The sequence below is a fragment of the Triturus cristatus genome, chromosome 3_1 (assembly GCF_964204655.1).
Source record: "Triturus cristatus chromosome 3_1, aTriCri1.1, whole genome shotgun sequence".
Classification (NCBI taxonomy): domain Eukaryota; kingdom Metazoa; phylum Chordata; class Amphibia; order Caudata; family Salamandridae; genus Triturus; species Triturus cristatus.
Window position 1 is genome coordinate 58447791 of NC_140583.1, and position 13996 is coordinate 58461786.

Genomic DNA, 13996 nt, shown 5'->3' on the forward strand with positions numbered 1-13996 from the left:
AGATAAAAGTGGGTCTTATAGGAGTGTTATGGTCCTAGGACCCTAGTGCCGACATGTTTCAGTCCAAAAAAGGGCCACTAAATGGTCCAGGACTTTCTTCAGGGCAAGGATGTAACTCCCCTATGTGAGTGAAATTACTGGGATGGGATGTCCCTATCCTATCAGTATGGTGGGGGCAGAGTAGCTGCTCCACGTGATATTTCGTAAAAGTGGGTGTGTGTCAACTGCCAGGCTCCATCCAATTCGGGGAGGTTGACTGTATCTCACAGGACCAAAAAGTCAGAACGGGCGGTCTTAATTAAGATCGGTCACCCTGCCTGATACCTATTTGGTTCTGGTCCTCGGCTTTCGCCTCACCAACAAGAACGGAAGCATTTTCAATATTATATTTAACCAAGTGTTGTTGCTTATTTATCTTATGCAACCTACAACCCTTGATAAACCCAATAGTCCAGGTTTGTTGCAGGTGTAATGCTACTTGTTGTGTTATATCTAGGTGCAATTAGTCCGTCTTTTTTAGGTCTCGCCTGACCAAGCGCATGCGCTGGTCTGGCGAGACTTATTGAGAGGGCTCCAAAAAGTGCTACCAGGCCAGCCTAGAGCTACAGTGCATGTGCGCGGGCGCCGCACTTTACCACGATTGCTTTCACTTTTGTGGCTGCCCGGCCGCTTTAATGTTTGATCGTGATCGCGTTCGCGATCACTTTTACTATCGCGGCCGCACGGCTTAGCCAATAGGTCTCGCTTTTGGGACCTTATAAGTATTTAGTTATGCAACTGTTGCATGGCTAAACACTTATAAGGTCCCAAAGGCGAGACCTATTGGCTATGCCAATGCTTGTTTTTTTATCTCAGCATGGTTTCTTATGCTGATGACACACAGCTGAATTTACTATTGATTCTAACATCACTTATCAATCTTTTAAAGCGCGTCTTATTCATGACAACCACCTGCCTGAAACCGAACTCAGATAAACCGGAGATGCTGGTTTTTGGGGTCACCCGGCCACTTTAGTCTGCCTTTAAATGGACGAAGGTATTGCGTAAGTTTGAAGCAGGTTTTTCTTTTTTAGCTCCAGATTTTGGCACTCAAGTGACTTGCTTCTCTTTGCTACTTTCCCTTAAACGGATTTTGTAAGCACCCTGCTGCCTGTTTCTGTGCGCAAGACATTGTTTCACGCTCTCACTTCGGCAAGACTGGGCCAGGCAAATTCACTCCATCTCGGCCTCCCTCAGCATCCTGTCGGACATCTTCAAGTTGTCCAGAATGCAGCGGCCAGGCGCATTTTCTACATCCCAGGACAGCAGACCATGTCGTCGTACCCTACATCTCTTCACTGGCTCTCTGGGCACAAAAGAGTGCACTTTGTGAGTTTAGTCCTGACACGTCATTCATTTCACACGAAGGGGCCCAGGCAAGTACCTGAGGGACCAACAATTCATCACCCCAACAGAGATCGGTCATCGGCAAATGCGCATCTGTTCAAAATCTGGAAATGTCGGGGGGCCGGGAAAATGGGCAGCCCTTTTTCTCTTCTCACTGATAAACTGCGGAATGACGTCCCTTCTACCTCACTCCCCATCTCTAAGGAAGAGGGGGTAGCTCTCGTTATTCATTCATTTGAGAAAATGTGACGCTCCATGTCCCCTGCACGGAGCTTCCCAGTTCTACCTCCCATTTTGGTAGAGCGAAGATGTACCCGGAAGCGCGTCTATGCTGCAGGTGATGGATACTGACCTGCCATTGGTGGAGCGCCATCTTAGATGGACCAACCGGATATTCCTTTATGTGGTTTTCCGGCTTTGAGATCGATGTCTAGGCCTCGGTGATTTAGTTTGGGGGAATCCGAGACACCTACCTGATGTTCCGGAAATGAGGGGTTCAGCAGGAAACGCACGAGCCACGTGTGCAGAAGACCCCAAAGGGATTTGTTTTTTATCATTATCAGAACTTGAAACCATAATAGAGGTAAGAATTGTAACATCTTTCTGCTTTCTTAATAGCCAGCAATGAAAATGTCATTTCAACTGTCACAGCCTAGCTAATGAGGATGTCACGGTCAGCAGGGGGCGGGGTCACTGGTCAAACCACCTCCTTTGTAGATGAGAGTGAGACAGCTGCCTGTGTCTGCTAGAAGGGTGGCTGCAAGAGCCTGCACTAGAAATACACTGCTGCCTGGGGAGGGTGGGGGGGGGGGGGGAGGGGTGACTGCCCAAAGTGAGATCCTGTGAGCCAAATCAATCACACGGCAAGATAGGGGGCAAGCAAATGCATCTCCAGTAAGCCTCCTGGCCACCCCTTGTCAAGCGGACTCCGAATCCGACGGAGGCCTCAAATACTTGTTTTTGAGGCGCTGACCGAAGCTTGGTAGAACGGGTTCATCGAGGCGGCACAGGTGCACTCTTAACAATAGCCGTTCTTTTTACACATGCGTTTTGCCGTGTGCTGCCTCACACGGACTCATTGGTGCAAGCAGGTTACACTGGTGCACCACCGACCAACCACAAGCACAAGTGAAGGGTAGACATGGGGCTGTTGTTTCACCCCTTCTAAGAGCCCCTGCAGCCCCACTCTGTCTATTGCTTGAAGATTCAGCCCCCCCCCCGAATTTTTTTCTTAACCCCCCCCCCGAAATTTGGCTCTAGTTGCGCCTCTGGTCTAGACCAACCACAAGCACAAGTGAAGGGTAGACATGGTCTATCAGCTCAGTAACCCGAGTTGTAATCCGTTCAACCCCACATTTCCAAATTGTGTGATCGTGGGCACCTCCGTGTAACTTTGCGCTTCACTATCGCGGGAGCGCTTACAAACAGGCTTAGTCCCGCACTAACGGCGGTGTGAAGCTAAGAGGAAGACAGAAACGTAAACTGAAGTCATACAAACACTACCGATGGCCTTTCGTGTCCTGTGAAGTATTCGCTCACACCTGCTCGGTGTGAGCAGAGTCTCAGGAGTGAGGCCACGTGCAGGGGTCGCCAGGACATAAATCCTCGCACACAGACGGCTCCAAGTGCGGCCAGTTTATTGCGGCGAGAAGTGAGTGCGAACAGGGCCAGTTACAGCATCACTACACCCCTGGGCCTCGTGAACGCGCACACCCTGCGCCTGGAACGCGCGTCAGCTGCAGCGTCGACCCTTCTGCTAATACAGGGCTGTGAGCGGCGTCTCCAGTTTCTCTGCAAAAACAGTCAGTTACTGGAGGGTTCCAGGCTCTGGTGTAGCGTCTAGAATGAGGAGGAGTGTGCTAAGCGCTAGGCTGAGATGCGAGCATCAGTGCCTGAATAACACCCCCAGCTTCGCTTTCAAAGGCTGTCACTCATCGTAAGGACTAAGGAGTGCTAAGCCGGGTTTATTCCACACCTGCCGAGGCGCAGCTGGAAGATGGGGGGCTGGGAAGTTATTGGGAGGGAGAAGATTCCCATATGAAGCATGCAAAAGGGACTTTAGATTCTGTCAACAGACGTGCCAGCACCCACAACTCTGAAGCCACGCCCCCCTGCTGGCTGGTCACGAATATGAGATGTTTCTCTCTTTATTGAGTCCCGTCAGTCTTTTAAAACTGGGGTGAATGGGGTACAGCAGCTCCGGGCCCTACCGACACCCCCATTACTGAGACTTAGCGCATTGTCTGCATTCTCCTATAGGTTTGGGGTCCCGTCTGTTTACAGCGCCTTGAGGGCTCGGGAGCTCAGCTATACAAACACAGGATCTAACCAAAACATGCCGCCTTTAGGTCAACAGTAAAAACCAAAATAAAAAAATCAATCATCTATGAGTGTAGACTTCGCATACGCCAGCAGGGGGCAGTGACGTCTTCAAACAGTACACAAACACTGAGTCTGTACAGCGCACACCATCCTCTCACAAGGCACAACACTAACGGATAATACAGACAGATGATAATACGGACAGATGCTACTATCGAGGCCCACGCTGCCCTCCCGGGTGACGTGTGCGCTATACAAACATACAAAACATAGCAGGCATCGCATAAGGGCTCAGTGGGTTGAACCCGCCAGCAATGGGCAAGATTCACTCTGCCCGGACTCACCGGCGTAACGAACCTGAACCTTGAGGGGGCCTCCCTGCAAGGGGGAGGGGGGGGGGGCGTCTACGGGCTCAATCAGGAGCCCTGCAGCCAGAGCGCTGTGCTGAGGGGGCCCCTAGAGCTTGCCTCCCCCCCCGCACCGCGGGGACCTGTGTTACGCCCCTGCCCGGACTCCAGCACTCCATCAGCTGGTTACAGACGGGCATCAAAAGTGGAGGCATTAACCCTCGGAGCTATCTCGCCTCTGGACATTATCGCTCCAACAACGACCCTGGTCTGTTTTTGGGACTGAGAGGAGGTAAACAGCAGCTATCAGACACAAGAGGGGCAGGGACCCCAGACCCTCCGGGAGGGTAGCAAGGTGCGTCTTCGGAGGAAGTGATCTCCGTCTTCCTACCGGGGGCACCAGGCCACCTGGGGAACTCTGTCAGCTGCAGTTGCCTCCCGCCCCAATCCGGTCTTCTTGGTCTGAGTAAAATTTGATGGGGAAGAATTAGTCGCAATGTGTGACAATTGGGCTGCAGTATTGCAACAGATGTTTAACAATGACCATCAGAACATTTCCAAATTATTCATCACACACCTCAACATTCCGACCGGATTTTTCAAAAATGGACCCGTAGTTTAAAATAAATTGATGCCTTTAAATGTCTGCCGTTTGCAGCCCTCCGCGCCACTCCCCGTCATCCTGCCTGGAGACTGGCTCCGATCCAGCGCCAAGAGGCGGGTATGGAATCTTTCTGGGCTCGTCATGAATCCCCGAGGGGAAAGCTTCCCCGATTACTGTGTTTCTATCGTCAAATGTGCAAACATTTCTACAGCTCGCTCCTTCCTCCTTTGCAAAGGGTTTTGAGATCCTAATAACATTTATTTCCACTTTTACGGCGCTGCTCTGCCTGAAAGGCATCCGGGCGCTTTAAAAATAACAAGAGAAGGTTACAATGCAACGTAATGGAGGATTAGACGTGATGGACGAAAGGTTCGCCAGGTGTGGAGAGACGCCCGAATGCAAGGCCTTGTAAACCAGGCAGCAGATGGTAAATTAATCTGCTCCAGGTGTACACCCGTGTAATTCCTTCAGCACCGGTGAGATGTCATTGCATGTTCAGACCACAGCATGGAGGGCGACCTTAACTGGTGCTAGAAAGAATTGGGGGGGCGCAGTAAAATAGCGTTATTTGCAAACAACAAATCGATTAATGCAGGAGTGGCAAGTTTTAGCAGGTTGGACGCCCAGGGGTTTAACTTTGTTCCGCGAGTGTAAATTAGACTTTGAAGTTTGGCCGGCTTTAGTGCTGGTGGCGCCCTGTGCGACAATGTTTGTTGCCCCCCCCCCCCCCCCCCCCCAATGACCACCTCCAGCAGGGAGTCTCTCACTAGCACCCTTTAACAGTGACGAAGTCTCCATAAACACACACTCTCAGATGCATTGAATTAGTTACATAGCGCCACTCATACCAGTGTAGGGTGTCCGAGCACTTTGCATCACACACACATTACACAGAGACAATCATACATGTGTGAATCAGTGTATAGGAAATGTTACATAAGCCAAAAGACTAAAAGTGTAGGAGTCGCATGTCATCCATACTGGTAGGCAGTATAGTTTAAGAGTGCTTGGTGTGGAGAAGCACAAACTCGGAGTCGAAAAAGAAACAGCATAGTTGGGAGTTCTCTTTAATAATAAGAATCGATTTCTAGCCAAATTAACCCTTTTGCAACATTAATAAATGCTCTAATAATGTATACGTTGCAGTGTGTATGCAGTTCTAGGATGAAAGTTGATAGCTCACTATTCTATATTAGGGCTTTAAGTTATACATTGCAAGTAACAAAAGGACGTTTCTTTTGAAAGCAGTAACCTGCTGATCTGTGGACATCATACTTCTGTAATCTACTTGGTACTCGTTCTTTGCAGCAGGCATATTAACCCTCTGCACTAACTTCACGTAAGTCAAAACCTCAACTATGCAAAATGCTGATCTCTCTCCAGGACGATAATTAATCACAGGAGTTATTGTGACATTTATGTGAGGCCTGGACATTGCAGGCGGAAAGAAACGCTGCAGCAGGTGCTTCAAAAGCGTAATAAAGGTTCAAGCTCGGCGCCCCCAGGAAGCCAGCACCCGGTGCGGTGGCACCGGTCGCACCGCCCTAAAGCCGGCCCTGAGTTTGGGGACATTGACGTGACACGAAAGTGAAACTGGATTTCACACCAGGAGTCACGAGGGCAGATTTGAGGTCTTTCTAGGCTGCCACCACCCGATTTTGTTGCGTTTAGGGGTATTCAGAAGGAATTTGCCTTTTTAATTTAATTTAGCAGGAGAAAGTTATATGTAGGCTACTTCCTGGCATGTCTGAGCTACGATCTGAGAGTGATGACGTCATTGATAAATGGTACCTCGAGAGACGCATCTATAAATAAATGCGAGCCTTCAGAGCTGGTGTCGGGGCTCCGCATTTTGGCGGGAAATGATAGGCAGACATTGAATAATGCTGCTGCTAGAGGAGAGCCTTGGCTTGGGGGACGCCGCAGTTCATTTCACCAATGGGAACCACACGCCATGCCTCTGGTAGTTGGCACCACATATTGAATGGTAAGTACTATAGCGCCTAGAGCTCCGTGGCCTAATAATACACGCTTTAAGCTTAACAGCGTCTAAAGAATACAGGGTCTTTATGAATGGTGGGCGATAAACTCCGCTCTGCCGGCGGAGTTGGCGGAGTTTTGGCCGCTGAGTAACGTGGAGTTCCAGCCAAATTCTGCCAACCACCGCATGGCAGAGTTTTTCCTCACGCATTGTTCACCAACGGTAAGTGGGTGAGTGAGTATTGGCGCCCCCAAGCACAATATTCAGGCGTGGATGGTCGCGACAGTGAGAGCGTTGCTGCTCGAGTAGAAAATCCACTGGTACAACAGCAAAACCAACCCAAGGTGCAGCGCCCTCTGGCGTGTCACATGGTGCTGTCGACATTGATTTTTCAGCACCGAACAAGCTCCAGAGCACGTGCAGCGCAACATGCTGATTTCTGCCTGTTCACGAACTTCGCGGCATCTCAATGAGTTGATATAACTGCAGGATTTCACGGAGTGAAACTCCACGAGTTCTGCCCAACCCTAGTCTTTATTTATCACACAGCGCCATGAAGCATATCATTGTCTCTATAAGATCTTAATGAATGCGTTTTGAAATCACCAGCAAAAAATATAGTGCCTAAAAGCATGCAACTGTACATCACAGTCTCTTCAACCCGACATTGCTGCAGAATGATTCACTCTGGATGGAACATGGGCGAGAGAGACAGAGTGAGAGGCAGAGATGCCCTCTGTCCGTGCCCGAGTGCTCTAGCGCCAGTATCACGGTAAGATGTTTGACAGTTCTGGGGAAGGAACCGTGTTTTCTTTCCCAAAAAGAAAGAAATAAATAATTGATGATGTAGAGTCTTTTTCAGGGCTTCCAGAGGTTTACGCTGGGAAGACACCGTGGATTATTCACCACAAGAGTCACCATCGCCTGCTTGCGAGTATGCGGGGATGGTGACCACAGCAGCCACTAGCATGGGTCAGTGCAAGCATGGATGCAGTCACAACCCCAAAACTGAAGCCCTGAGTAGGCAAATGGGGAGGAGCAGCTCAGAGAACATATGGCAGCTGCTGTGCCACAGGAATGGAGGAGCAGGCGCTTAGAAGCCAGGATACAAGTGCCAGATGTATAGAGAGCAGGGGTATGGAGACAGGCACCACGTGCACGGAGGACGATGGCCAAGGAGGCGGGTGCCACATGGGCGGGAGAGCCGGGCATTAGAAACCAGGGGAAAGCTCAAGAACCAGACCACAAGCAGGCTGGAACACCAAAGACCAACAGCCCACCAGGCACCGCTGCAAACAGCTGGAGCACCGTTGGAGACTCACCCACAACAACAGCGACAAACAGACCTATAGATCAATACCACCAGCACCTCAGAGAGTGAACAGATCAACAACAGCGCCAACAACTCAAAGGAAATCTTCTCCATAGTGAAGGGGTTAGTGAAGGGGTTCACCTTCCCCAATTGAGAACGACACAAACCATGGCCCAGTCTGAGAAGCTCCTTACTTCCACAACAAGATAAGCACAATGTAAGACAACTTTGCACCTCAACTGGACTCCTTCAGTCTAGCAAGAGAACACACCAGACACTACCCTGACTTGTCGGCTCACCATCACTCCCAAGGAAACCACTGCCACCATGCACTCCATCCACTCAGAAGTCCCACAAATCCCTTACCCGCACTTCACCGTATCTGAAAGATTTAAGCAAATCTGTGTCACTATCACCCTGATCCTCGATTACTCCCTCACAACAACTACCTTCCCAGACACCTGGAAACACACCACTATCCGGCCACTACCGAACAATCCTACAGCGGATCCAACCACGCCAGAAAACTACAGACTCATCTCCCAGCTGCTCTACACAGCGAGCGTCCTAGGGAAACTGATCAACAAGAGACAAGCCGACCACCTCAACGACAACCTCGTCCTGACCCATCCGAATCAGGATTTGAACCTACCCACAGCACCGAGACTGCCCTCATCGCCGCCACAGTCATCGGTCTCATCATGGACCAAAGACCCACATGCCAGTCTTTATGGGAAGCGAGAAGCAACCGGCTGCACATCTTTGAGCATCTGTAGTGTCCAGCTATCAAGTTGCACATCTGTATCCCACGAGGAAGAGGAGAAGCACCCAGTCACTGAGGTGGGTTCAGCTGTGCTCATCACACAATTCCTTTAGCATTTAGTTCACCTAGCATCGAGGAGAAAAAAAGAGAGAGCCTGCTAGGAATGACACGAGCTGCACTCAAAGACCAGTCATTGAACGGTCTCCACTGTGAGAAAATATCCAATGGTCCAGGCCCCGCTGGCAGCGTCCAGTCTGTCTAAAAACTGCTGACTCTGCAGTTTAACTCTGTGTGTGTGTGTGTGTGTGTGTGTGTGTGTGTGTGTGTGTGTGTGTTTGTGTGTGTTTCTATGAAATAACACAAGTTTAGTATCATGTGACATATAGGGACAGTTTCACATGCCTACGTCTGCATAACATTCTACACTTCCCCTATGCATCACATATGCTATGTATATAACACTGCCCTACATAGATAATAGGCTCCCAGTAGCAGCTGGCATGGCTCGCGGGTGGAGGGTGGGTGGGAGGTCGCCCAAGGTCATAATACATAAAAAAAAAAAATGTAAACCTACCTTTCCGCCTGGTCCCGAGTCTTCACTGCTCCTGCGCTCCTGCTTCCAACTGGAACAGGAAGCATGCAGCCAGGGTCCTGCTCCTAAGCCAATCACAACCCTGTATGCAGCATTGTGATTGGTTTGGAGCGCAGTGACACAGCGCTGCAACCAGGGGCTAGAGGGGTTGGCATGTTCTCCATGAGAAGGGCAGAGTGGGCATGACTGGTTTGGGCGGCCCAAGAGGGCCGACCAAACAGTCTTTGTGCACTCAGGGGTGGGAAAACCATTCCTCCCCTGCTGAGAGAGCAGCCCAGCCCAGCCCACCTACCCACCCGCAAAGCAAACATAAAATGGTAATAACAAAAGTTATTACCACTTTATTCTTTGAGTTCTCGCACTGCGAGAAAGCAGTGGGGCGACACTACTCCGCCCTAGCGGAGGAGCCGCCCCTGCAGGCTCCTTGTGCTTAAAGACACCTATGTATCACCAACTCCATATATATACACATGTTCCTTACAGATCGCACACACCATATGTGTTACTTGCTCACATAAACACGTTCCTGCATATAGGTGCCCTGGACATATCACACGCACTATACGTACTGCAAGGCCCCACTGTGCCTGCCCAGAGGATCTTTGTATACTGGCACAGTCCTGCGAGCACTGGACCGCTATAGTGTGTAACCTCTTGCGATGAAACACTGTAAAGCTTAGTTTGCGCCCCCCCCTTCCTTCCTTTTCCCTATCGAAAACTATGTCTACTGTCTCACTTTACCAGGCCTTCCATCTTAACCCCCACTCAAGAGCTTTTGCAACGCAATTTTAATCATATACGAATGTTGCCATTATTGGTTTTATGTAGAATGCATTTTGCTGGTCTAATGCTCACCGTTTTTTTGGTTAATTTGAAAGATTTTAATTAATCATAAAATAAAGTACTCATTCATTTATTCATTCATTTACTGCAAGGCCCACATATGTCACTGTCCACGCTACACTTTTCACCGTGCCACCCACCACCCACTAACCCCCTTCACTGTGCCTTCCTCAGAGCACCCCGCCCCCATTTCCTGGCAGCGCCTTGCTGCACACAAGTTCTTTTCCCCCTCTGCTAATCTCTGCAGCGCCTGCTGGACATGTCTTCGGATCAGCTTTCTGATTAAGTGAAAATTCCTAAGTGTGAAGTAATCCTCCGTTAACGGTCGGCTGCCCTCTGTCCAATTAGATTCAAGCTCTCAGACGTGGCCTTTGTAATGCCCCAACAACACACAGACCAGCGAGGCTCCGTCTGCTGGAAGGTGGAACGTTAAACGGCGCTCTTTTCCTCAACCCATCAATGCTACTTTGGGTGGAAATCAGGCGATTTGTTTCAGGTAATATATGGCATGAAAAACCGAAATTGTGCATTGTTCACGGCAGTTCATGAACTGTCTTGAAGCAGTCGGGAGCCCTCGTGTGTGAAGTCTGGACTGTCCTCAGAGGCCTCAGACTGTCCTCAGAGGCCTGCATAATTCCTACATAATTCACGGCAGGGCAGCAGCTGGAGTGCCTGCAGGTGTTCGACTAAAGTCTGGGAGCTTTACTCAAAATAGGAAGCGACTTTGGATTGGAAGCCGGAATGAAATCTACACGAGGGTCAGACCCGGTCTGAAGGGCTCCTGGGAAGACGCTCACCATAGAAGCTCCAGTAATGTGTGTATTTAAAGGCCTTTTAAAATCTGCAACTTTGATCGACATGGGTGTTGTGACCCCTGCCCTAGCGCCTAGATAAGCGCGGGCGCGCTGCGTGTAGGGTCGCGGCAAATAAGCACACCTTACACTTGGCTCCCGGACTCCTGTCAATGGTCCTTTTACAGCCCTTACAGTCCAGTACCCATGCTCATAGCGAGTCCGAAACTTGCCGCCAGGCCTCCGGTCTCTCAGGATTACAGTGTCCTCTCCATGGAGCTGGCGAGACACGGCCCTCCTTGTCTGACTGGCTGTTAGGTTCTGCTTCTCCCTCCTCCCGAGGGCACCTTCCTCATCGAACGGAGGGGGTGTCCACCCTGGGGCGGTGGGGAGGTCGTCGCGGCGGGTCCCATTGAACATTAATGCCCAAGGTACCTGATGTATAGGCTAGGGCGGCCCACTGACCTGGCTCTTGCTCCTGGGTGAGGACTCCCCCCAGGCCGACTGGGCTGGCATCCACCAATATCTCTGTTCGCTTGGCCGGGTTGAAGCATACCGGGGTTGTGTGGTCAAGGAGAGCGTTCTTCACTGCTTGAAGAGCCACTTCCACATGGTATCAGTGCAAGTGAGGTTTCGGAGGGGCTCGGCGATGGTGGCCAGGTCCGGAACGAAGCAGCCACAATGTGTCGCCATCCCATGGAAACTGCGCACTTTCACTATTGATAGTGGCGCCGGCGCATTCTTGATGGCCAGGGACTTCCGAGGGTCAACCTGGATTCCTTCCAGTGTGAAAGTGTATCCGAAGAATTCTATCCGTTGCTGGAATAGCAGGCACTTTTCTCTGTGCAGAGTGACCCCATGGTCTTGGAATCTTTGAAGCGTGGCCCTCAGGTGCTTGTAGTGTTCTTCGGCGGTCTGTAAGTGGATGAGGATGTCATCAGTAACATTTAACACGCCGGGCAGTCCGACCAGGATCTCTTGGACTGTATTTTGGAAAATGTTGGCGGCTGATGATATGCCAACAGTGAGTCCTAGATGGGTACTGAACGTGGTGATATACCTGCTTTCTTTGGCAAGCACCAGTTGATGACAACCGGCGTTCAGGTCCAGTTTTGAAAACTACCTGGACCCATTTAAGTCAGCGACGATATCATCCATCGTCGGTGTTATGTGGCGTTCGTGCCGAATGGCCTTGTTAGGGAGGCGCATGTCTATGCAGAGTCTTCATTTTCCTGGTTGGAGGGTTTTTTGGCGATTACTATGGGGGACACCCATGGTGTGGGCCAGAGAATTTCTCTATGACCCCCAGGTCCTCTAGTTTTTGCAGCTCTTCTTCCACTATGGGTCGGAGGTGGAAAGGGAGCCTTCCTGTGCCTCAATGCCATTGGCTTGACAGTCTGGTCTATGTGCAGCTTGATTGGAGCTTTCCGTATACTCCCTAGCCCTTTGAAGAGGTCTTCAAATTGGTCGAGCAGGTCTTTCGTCTGGACGGCCTGCACGCTCCTTGCCAACGTTACAAGGTCTAAGTCTTCTGCTGCATGGCTGCTCAATAGTGTGTCGGCCTCTTGGTTGAAGACGTGAACGTCAATTGTGATTTGGGCGTCTCCAGATCAGCTGGGTACCATCATCTTGCCTCGGAGCGGTAAGGGTATGTCACTCCCATATGTGAAGATCTTCGTCTTTAAAGGCCAGAGTTCCGGTTTGGGCCTTAGTTTGTTATACTGCTGGATCCCCATGACGGTGACTGATGTGCTCGTGTCGATGACTGCATTGACTTCCGACCCCGCAATTAACACTGTGCACCTGGGCTGACTGGGCCCGCCGAGTAGTGAAGCGGCCATGAGTGCGCACCACGCATCCTGCACGACTCACCGGTGCTTGTGTGGGCGACTTCTGTCCTGGCGAGTGGCTGCTGGGTGTTGCCTTTGTGCTGGGCTGAGAGGCCTGACTGCCTTGTGGTGTCAGACGCACAGGCACCCCTACCGTATCCCAGCACGCCCTTCCCTTACCCAATCACACCGCACAGCCACTGCTACCGTATCCCAGCACACCCTTCCCTTACCCCATCATACATCACAGCCACCCATATCATATCCCAGCATGTCCTTCCTTTACCTCATCACACAGCAAAGCCACCCCTACCAAATCCCATCATGCTCTTCCCTTACCCACCCCTACCGTATCCCAGCATGCCCTTCCCATACCCCATCACACCTCACATCCACCCCTATTATATCCCATCATGCCCTTCCCTTACCCTCATCACGCCCTATTTTTTTCAAACCGTCCGGAGCTTTGGGTTCCACTCCACAGGTTAATGAGAAAGGTAATCGAGCGGGTCATCTGTGATACGCAAGGCAATATACGACATATTGTTCTGCGTTGGCGATAAGGTGACAATGAACCATTATATTTTAATGTCACCATAAAATGTACAAAAACAAAAAGTTGTACCACATAGCTCCTGTGGAATCAGTTTAAAAATCCTTTGCACCATTGATGGATGAATGAAGCTGAAGAAACAATACAGGTCCCTCATGAGCTGCAAAGGAGCACTGCTCTAAAGCCGTGCGGCCCGAACTAATAGTGTGTTACCAGTAGGCTGAAGGCCCTGTGAGATGCCCAAAAGGCCGAAACACATTGGTTTAGCTTATGCTCCGGTTCACAAAGCAGGGCCTAACTGGTCTAGGCTTTCAGTGTTGAGACGGGGCCAACCAAAACTGGTTTGCATATGGTTGTATCCAGCCTATAATGGCACAGTGAGTGAAAAAATGGTGGAATCAAATAGTGCACAAAGTTATTGCCACTGATTAAGAGTGATTCAAGCATTTCCAACCATTGTTTTCTTCAGACTCTTCAACATTACTGCCAACTCACTCATCAATAATCAGCTCTAAGTAAAAGTACAGACATCGCTTCACCACTTCAAATGGGTCTCCGGGCACTGGTGTTAAGATGCTCAATAAACCACAAGAAAACTAATTCTAAACCAGACAAGAAGGCAACGCGTCTAATCTCAGGATCAGATTGATAAAGCCAATAGGTATCTGCAGAA

The 13996-nt window shown here is 50.3% G+C and overlaps 1 protein-coding gene across 4 annotated transcripts in view; it reads right to left on the reverse strand.

Moving 5' to 3' along the window:
* Positions 1–13996, reverse strand: part of TSPAN18 (tetraspanin 18) — a 334803-nt gene that overhangs the window by 288867 nt on the left and 31940 nt on the right. The window lies entirely within an intron of this gene.